Source organism: Patella vulgata, chromosome 7 (genome assembly GCF_932274485.2).
Source record: "Patella vulgata chromosome 7, xgPatVulg1.2, whole genome shotgun sequence".
Taxonomy (NCBI): Eukaryota; Metazoa; Mollusca; class Gastropoda; family Patellidae; genus Patella; species Patella vulgata.
In genome coordinates, this window is record NC_065885.2 from 41,144,366 (window position 1) to 41,154,134 (window position 9,769).

Genomic DNA, 9,769 nt, shown 5'->3' on the forward strand with positions numbered 1-9,769 from the left:
GAAACTTTTACCTATCCCCCCAAAAATGGGTGGTGGCTGTTGATTAAATATATTTTCAAAACGTTTTACGAATCCGAAATCACCGAATTTTACGAAGGAATGCATTTGACCTACAATGCTGTAACTTTGTGACTATTTGACCTATTTTACTAATTCTTTTTTCTTTGAGTATCTTGAAACATTTACTTCAAATCTGCAATTTCGGATTTTGGCATTTCGAAAATTCGTCGCTGTCATTTCGAACCGGAAGTTATTACCAATTTGACAACTTCTTTAATAGTTGTGCGATTTTCGTGAAATTTAGAATGTTAGTAGATCTTGCCAATGCGACTTCAATGATGTCCTTGGAAATTTTTTAAATTATCTCCCCTTGGTGAAATTAAGGATCAAAGTTTTCAAAAAAATCGTCGAAATATAGGTCAGAATGACCTAAAAAAAAAATTCGATACTATACAAGTAATTACTGATTCGTACACAAAATATGGAGTTTGTCGATCGAACCGGAAGTGCCACCATCTTTAAACGTGAAAAATCAAAAAGGCTTTTTTGCTATTTTACTTATAGACTCGGGCGTCATATTTTCGGAATCCTGGAAGGAATACCTAAAAATCTATCGGATCAGAATTTTGATTTCGGTCACGTGATGGTCACCATTTTGAATTGAAAATGAAAAATAGAAGCAATTTGAAGGGCCGGGACTTTGGAACACAAGAACTCTCCTTCTAATTAAGCTAGAATGTTCAAACTTGGTGTAGGCGTTCACTAGGTCAATGTCATGATTGAGTTCAAAGATGAGCATTTTTTGCCTAGGGTAAGCAGAGATAAGCAAGCTGATTTGTTGATTCTTTAGGGCACGATGACATTGGTTATAATGAATGGAGGGCGATGAAACTCTTGTCAATCGAGAGGCTAATAGCTGGCCTGTTGTGTGAAATCATTGTATCATTTTTTGAAAATGTCCGGGGTAGCCGAAAAAAGGAGATCGAAATCCAAAAAGTCGTATTTTTACGATTTGGGGCATTTTTAGAGGTCGTGTAAAGTAAAATAAAGCATGCATATACATATATTATTGATATTAAATATATCATATAAAAAACTAAACAATGAATCAGCTGTCATTGACAGATTTTATATTATAAGCATGGTCAGTGGAAGGTCAGCGTATTGTCTAACTTGAACTCACTGTGGGTATTGTGGGTATGGTATAAGCTGAATTTGATGAGATGCACATATCTCGTATGACTATTTGGTACTTACAGTGTTAGACTTTGTCGTAACGTTACGGTCTCCATTCATGAAATCGTCGTTGGGGCTATAATACGATTTTGAATCAAGTTATTTATCACTGAGGGACTCAAAATTAGGTTTGATGTAGCTCTGCTCATTTACAGTGGCGAATTTAACGGGCTCATGGGTTCCAGCTCCCTCCTCTAGAAATTTCACAGCACCCGCATGGATTGTGGCTAATTTTGTGGCAGAATTTTATTTTTCTGGGGGAGGTATTTCTAAATGGCTCCGACACAAGTGCCTGAAATGCCATGAAATCACGTTTTCGGCCTCCAATTAAAATTTCTTAGCGGGAGAACCCCCTGACCCGACCCCCTTGCGGGGCTTCACGGTCGGTATCAGCCCCCCTCCCCACCACCATGGTTAATCCGGCGTTGATGTTCCCTCTTGTGCAGCTGCAAGCGATAATTTCTGAGCAAACATCCAACAACCAACCCTAACAGGCCCTTGAGATCCAACAAACAAAATAATTATTGGGCTTGTTTGCCCACACCTGGTCTTATGATTCATACAAGACCTGTTGGTCTATCAATTACAGGCATTTGACAGAAAGGGAGATAATTCTTTTTTACCGTTAATGGATTTCCACAATTCTTTATTCACCCATGACATTTGTGTTTTGAGCATTTTTATTAACATCAAAATCTGTCCAATAAACTGTTCATTGCCAAGGATGAAGGCATGAGGTGTTTTACCAACTATTTAATTTTATGTCAACTTCAGAATTGTTAGTACACAAATAGCATTTATTTGACAATTTTGACGAATTTCATCTGGCCCTAAATCAATAAATTGCAAACATTTTGCTTGGAACTCCCAGATTTTGTCTTCCTGGCATCATAAGCTTTCCAAAAATGTATAGTTTTTCTTTTATGGAAGACCGTGTAGCGGAGTTGTGTTTCTAAGCTAGCTAGAAATTTTGGCTGCAGGCCTACACCTCCCAAGCTAAATTTCCCTCATGTCATCCTGTATAGCAAAGGCATATGCCTGTCTTAATTAACCCAGTACTAAACACAATTTACTTGTTTAATTTTTCCAGCATTTTTCAGGATAGCTGATGGGATGCGGGTCAAGTTATGCCACTTGTCTATTTAATTATTTACCAGTGAAAAATCGAATTAACTTCACCAAATTTTTACTCATTATAATGATTTTTTTTTCTGTTCATATTATTTCTATGACAGGTGACAGTGACTGTGAATATGAAAGCTTTAATATCTGCTTAGCAGATCTAGTTGTTATTTTTTTTTTGTGTTTTGTCCACAAATCGGATTTCTCAGAATCTAACCATAGGATCGTTCTGAAACTTTTACCTATCCCCCCAAAAATGGGTGGTGGCTGTTGATTAAATATATTTTCAAAACGTTTTACGAATCCGAAATCACCGAATTTTACGAAGGAATGCATTTGACCTACAATGCTGTAACTTTGTGACTATTTGACCTATTTTACTAATTCTTTTTTCTTTGAGTATCTTGAAACATTTACTTCAAATCTGCAATTTCGGATTTTTTCATTTCGAAAATTCGTCGCTGTCATTTCGAACCGGAAGTTATTACCAATTTGACAACTTCTTTAATAGTTGTGCGATTTTCGTGAAATTTAGAATGTTAGTAGATCTTGCCAATGCGACTTCAATGATGTCCTTGGAAATTTTCTAAATTATCTCCCCTTGGTGAAATTAAGGATCAAAGTTTTCAAAAAAATCGTCGAAATATAGGTCAGAATGACCTAAAAAAAAAATTCGATACTAGACAAGTAATTACTGATTCGTACACAAAATATGGAGTTTGTCGATCGAACCGGAAGTGCCACCATCTTTAAACGTGAAAAATCAAAAAGGCTTTTTTGCTATTTTACTTACAGACTCGGGCGTCATATTTTCGGAATCCTAGAAGGAATGTCTAAAAATCTATCGGATCAGAATTTTAATTTCGGTCACGTGATGGTCACCATTTTGAATTGAAAATGAAAAATAGAAGCAATTTGAAGGGCCGGGACTTTGGAACACAAGAACTCTCCTTCTAATTAAGCTAGAATGTTCAAACTTGGTGTAGGCGTTCACTAGGTCAATGTCATGATTGAGTTCAAAGATGAGCATTTTTTGCCTAGGGTAAGCAGAGATAAGCAAGCTGATTTGTTGATTCTTTAGGGCACGATGACATTGGTTATAATGAATGGAGGGCGATGAAACTCTTGTCAATCGAGAGGCTAATAGCTGGCCTGTTGTGTGAAATCATTGTATCATTTTTTGAAAATGTCCGGGGTAGCCGAAAAAAGGAGATCGAAATCCAAAAAGTCGTATTTTTACGATTTGGGGCATTTTTAGAGGTCGTGTAAAGTAAAATAAAGCATGCATATACATATATTATTGATATTAAATATATCATATAAAAAACTAAACAATGAATCAGCTGTCATTGACAGATTTTATATTATAAGCATGGTCAGTGGAAGGTCAGCGTATTGTCTAACTTGAACTCACTGACTCCGTAACATTATTGTGGGTGTGGTATAAGCTGAATTTGATGAGATGCACATATCTCGTATGACTATTTGGTACTTACAGTGTTAGACTTTGTCGTAACGTAAATCAAATTTACGCTGTATTATTCATTACCAAGGATTTAGAAAGGAACGAGAACAATTATTTACAAAATCTCGCTGGGATAAATTCCGTGAATGTGCCCATGAATGGCTAAAACTTGATGGGCGAGCGAAATGGATAGCTGAACAGGCGACTTCGGGTGATATAATCAAACAAGGAATTTATCGACGCGCCAAAAGATACTGGATTTCACCCAACATGCTACAGGCCTTTTACAGACAAATTCCGAATTGGGTCTGCCCGTAATCGTATAGATAAAGAAAAATTAAAATCCCCGGCTACAATCCAACCAGGGAATAGCGGGAGTGTAGACGATCTGGGACCTAGCTCTCCAAACAAATTACGCTCCTGAAGCAAAAAGAAAGAGTAAATCGGTGCTGCCTGTTGTGTGTATTATATGTAAAAAACGTGACAGATTTGTCACTGTTGGAGAAAATAGGAAGAAGGATGTATTAACACAGACTCAGACCCAAACAGGCTCAGGTAGGCCTAATGTTAATATTATGTTACTTACTAAATTTATAATTATTACTAATAAATATTAAATATATTCATCCTACAGTTTTTAATTATTGTGTTGTTGTTTTTGTTGTAAATGGAATCAGAAGTGCTACTGCAATCACTGTAAAATTGTTATGAAGCTAGCCATTAAAGCCCTTTACCCCATTTGTTGATTTGGCACAGTCATTGGTTAAAGTGTTGCACATTTGCTTGCACAAGGGATGAAACATAGAGAAGTTAACTTGTTTTTTATTTTCTTGGCCCACTTGTAGGTGCCTTGCTAAGACGATCTGTCTCTAGACCATTTCCGCTCACACAAAGGATCTGAACTAAACCGCATGCCAGAGTTGACCAGCCAGGTACATGTACATGTAGGCCTCAAAGTGACATTCCCTCCCCCACCCTTGAGCACAAACAACATTCAACGCTATATGGTGTATAATTTGTTTGCAAATTTGTTTGTAGGCCAACTGTTGAAAGCTGCTGAATTGAAAGAGGATGAAGATATTTTAAGGCATATCAGAGGGCAAGATTGTGTGGCCATTGAGGTCAGATATCACCAAAAATGTTATAGGCAATATACATGTACTGAATTTCTTAGACAGTTATCAGAAAGGTAAATATTTGTGATGTTTTTTTTATTTGTATTCTCCGCCTTCTTGCCACTGGTATTATTCAAATAAAACTGAACCATGGGTGAGTCCTGAAATTACTATGTTTTTGTCCAGTGGACGTTAAACCGCAATTCTCCTCTCTATCTCTCCTTGTACTGCTAATGCCTTCCTGTCTTCATTAGCTGGTTTCTGCATGAAAATAAGATGTTAACCCCTGTTTAAGTGTCTTTTTCCTCTGTTGTACGAAATTAATGAGAGTAAACCAAGCTCCAGAATTTTGTTTTAATTGTGTACATGTATATGTTTATTTATATTTTTCAGCAAAGATGACTAGCCCTCCGTCGAATATTAAACCACATACAATATATTCTGTGAAGATGTCATAAGAGAAAGAATCATAAATGGCCAGCAAAGTTGTCTTGTACAGAGAGAGAGAGAGAGAGAGAGAAATGGGGTTTAACGTCCACTCAACACAAACTAGGTCATTTTGGGACTAACATACGGTTTCAATTTTATTTCAATAATTCGCTTGCGCGTATGGGTCTTTAGCAGTGAGAGGAAACCGGAGTGCCCGGAGGAAACCCACGAGGTTGAGAAGACGCCTCTATCTCCATGCCACATACGCTCACACCTGGGATCAAAGCCACAGCCACAAGCCAGAGGTGACCGACCAGCTAGAGGTCGAAGCGCGGCACTCTAGGCCATCCCAACCCCCCTTTCTTGTACAGACCTGTGCATGTGTAGTCAATGTGAAAATGAAAAAAAAACTGTTAAAGAGACCGAATTTGATGTTAATACATTTAGTGACAGTGATGATGATAATGAAGATTAACTTTGATGACATTTGATGTGCAGAGTAACTGTTTAATTTTGATTTTCAATGATTGTTTCACTTTAATAAATAATTTCACAACTGTTCATCCTGTTTTCTAACCTTTCCCTTCATTCCAGCCCAGATACACAATTATTTTTTTAAACTTATATCTACATGTATGTTTGTAATTTGACCATTAATCATATCCGAAATAGTAGTTCACAGCTACATTACAGTTGTAAAAATACTGTAGTGGCTAATTGAAAGGGAACATGTATGTGGGTTTAGAATGTTTATCTTAGTGGAAAAAAATCATGTGGTTCAATGCTTATAAAGTGCTACTGATCTCCATTATTTCAAAAGCATATCACTCAACTACTGTCAAACATATCCCCTGGCTAGAATATGCTACAAATCGACTCTAGCATGTTCCAAACATCCAACAACCAACCCTAACAGGCCCTTGAGATCCAACAAACAAAATAATTATTGGGCTTGTTTGCCCACACCTGGTCTTATGATTCATACAAGACCTGATAGTCTATCAATTACAGGCATTTGACAGAAAGGGAGATAATTCTTTTTTACCGTTAATGGATTTCCACAATTTTTATTCACCCATGACATTTGTGTTTTGAGCATTTTTATTTACATCAAAATCTGTCCAATAAACTATTCATTGCCAAGGATGAAGGCATGAGGTGTTTTACCAACTATTTAATTTTATGTTAACTTCAGAATTGTTAGTACACAAATAGCATTTATTTGACAATTTTGACGAATTTCATCTGGCCCTAAATCAATAAATTGCAAACATTTTGCTTGGAACTCCCAGATTTTGTCTTCCTGGCATCATAAGCTTTCCAAAAATGTATAGTTTTTCTTTTATGGAAGACCGTGTAGCGGAGTTGTGTTTCTAAGCTAGCTAGAAATTTTGGCTGCAGGCCTACACCTCCCAAGCTAAATTTCCCTCATGTCATCCTGTATAGCAAAGGCATATGCCTGTCTTAATTAACCCAGTACTAAACACAATTTACTTGTTTAATTTTTCCAGCATTTTTCAGGATAGCTGATGGGATGCGGGTCAAGTTATGCCACTTGTCTATTTAATTATTTACCAGTGAAAAATCGAATTAACTTCACCAAATTTTTACTCATTATAATGATTTTTTTTTCTGTTCATATTATTTCTATGACATGTGACAGTGACTGTGAATATGAAAGCTTTAATATCTGCTTAGCAGATCTAGTTTTTTTTTTGTGTTTTGTCCACAAATCGGATTTCTCAGAATCTAACCATAGGATCGTTCTGAAACTTTTACCTATCCCCGCAAAAATGGGTGGTGGCTGTTGATTAAATATATTTTCAAAACGTTTTACGAATCCGAAATCACCGAATTTTACGAAGGAATGCATTTGACCTACAATGCTGTAACTCTGTGACTATTTGACCTATTTTACTAATTCTTTTTTCTTTGAGTATCTTGAAACATTTACTTCAAATCTGCAATTTCGGATTTTGGCATTTCGAAAATTCGTCGCTGTCATTTCGAACCGGAAGTTATTACCAATTTGACAACTTCTTTAATAGTTGTGCGATTTTCGTGAAATTTAGAATGTTAGTAGATCTTGCCAATGCGACTTCAATGATGTCCTTGGAAATTTTCTAAATTATCTCCCCTTGGTGAAATTAAGGATCAAAGTTTTCAAAAAAATCGACGAAATATAGGTCAGATTGCCTTGAAATTTTTTTTCTGTACTAGCTAAGACAGTACTGATGAGTACACAAAATATGGAGTTTGTCGAGCAAACCGGAAGTGCCACCATCTCAAAATGTGAAAAGTCCATACGGCTTTTGCAATATTTTACTTAAAGACATAAGAGTTACATTTTCTGAATGCTTGAAGGAAAGCCTAAAAATCTATCGGTTTAGAATTTTGATTTAGGTCAACTGATGGACGCCATTTTGAAATGAAAATGAAAATTAGTGAAAAATCCACATTTATGGGCTTGAAAACATACACAATTGGTCGTGGCTTAGAGAATCTGTCTCCTATTACCGAAATTAATACATTTGAGGATAGCCTGGATCATGGTCGAATGTTTGGTATTTGAATATTTCAAAAATTCGAATTTCTCCTTTGATGTTTTCCGTGCCGACAAGGTTGTTTTCGAGTTTAGCTGGTTTTGATTTCGCGCATGCGCTACACAGGAACCAACGGTACCATGAGTACTAAATTCCGGTGAGCAACTTTTCACGTTGGTACCTAGGCACCCTGAAAATTTCAAGGTGATACCTGCATTCGTTCAAGTCGTTTGTTCTTGTCACCTGCCTTTCGTCGTTTTTTTTTTCTAAGTCAATTTACGGCTTCCATGAGGGGAAAAAAGTGGAATTTCGCCGTGACACCGGCACCGATTGTCCGAAAACCATGAAATTTGGACACAATACGCCCATTACCACCCCGGACTCTATGCTTTACCCCCATTTTGATCCCATTAAAAAAAAAGAGTTTTAGCAAAAAAACGATTTTCGGAATTTAATATTGGTTTTAACCCTGTAATACCCAGACATGATATATTATTATAATCCCTATGAAATATTTTAATTATTTACTGCTATAATATGAATTATCACTTATTCCCCGTTAAATAAATATCGGTCACCTGGTGCCGCTGTACAACTTAAAGGACACTGGCCTCAAGTCAATTTACGGAGAGAGAGAGAGAGAGAGAAATGGGGTTTAACGTCCACTCGACACAAACTAGGTCATTTCGGGACCAACATATGGTTTAATTTTATTTCAATAATTCGCTTGCGCGTAGGGGTCTTTAGCAGTGGGAGGAAACCGGAGGACCCGGAGAAAACCCACAAGGTTGGACAGGCGACCCTACTCCTTGCGTCAATTTACGGCTTCCATGAGGGGAAAAAAGTGGAATTTCGCCGTGACACTGGCACCGATTGTCCGAAAACCATGAAATTAGGACACAATACGCCCATTACCACCCCTGACTCTGTGCTTTACCCCCATTTTGATCACATTAAAAAGAAAAGAGTTTTAGCAAAAAAACGATTTTCGGAATTTAATATTGGTTTTAATTAATTTTGAAATTGGACATGCAAAGAGATTTTATCGCCTCTTCCGTATGTGATAGGTATTGGTACTATACACATTATCCTTAAAAGACAATTTTTTAAACTGACCGTAACGATGCATCGACACTAGAAACCGAAATCGCCTATTTTGACCTATTTTGACTGCTGGGGTATCTTTCCGTACGTGACAAGGAGTAGGTCGCCCGTCCAACCTGTGTATTTTTTCAGGATCACCCGGTTTCCCCCCACTGCTAGACCCCTACGCGCAAGCGAATTATTGAAATAAAATTGAACCATACGTTAGTCCCGAAATGACCTAGTTTGTGTCGAGTGGTCGATCAACCCCATTTCGCTCTCTCAATTTTAGCACTCCTAACTCTAAAACTAAATGCAAGGAACGGGCCTATTTACAGAGGTCACAATTTTAACCTACATGCACATCTACATGATATACATATTATTATAATCCCTATGGGATATTTTAATTATTTACTGTTATAATATGAATTATCACTTATTCCCCGTTAAATAAATATCGGTCACCGGGTGCAGCTGTACAACTTCAAGGACCTTGGCCTCAAGTGCATGGGACCAACTCTACATTTTCTGAAATGTCAATAAAAGCCCAGGAATGATTTCATTTAAAAAAAATAATCAGAAAGTAAATCTAGTTTTATTTATATGCTATTTGTTGCAGAAAATATATTTTGTTACGAGTCTAATTCAAATTTAAAAATAAACAATGGGTCTGAGGCATATTTTATTGATATATATGTGATAAAAGAGTGCCAGAAATGTCTCGAAATTCAGCCATTTGTGTATTTAGTATATCAAGTATATGCGTGTATTAC

At 36.8% G+C, this 9,769-nt stretch overlaps 1 long non-coding RNA gene across 1 annotated transcript; it reads left to right on the forward strand.

Annotated features, from left to right (window-relative positions):
- The first annotated feature begins 3,805 nt into the window (after positions 1 to 3,805).
- LOC126828418 (uncharacterized) lies at positions 3,806 to 5,930 on the forward strand. Its single transcript, XR_007683039.2, has 3 exons — positions 3,806 to 4,378; positions 4,862 to 5,012; positions 5,332 to 5,930. It is a non-coding gene; the product is annotated as an uncharacterized LOC126828418 (long non-coding RNA).
- Positions 5,931 to 9,769: the final 3,839 nt, after the last annotated feature.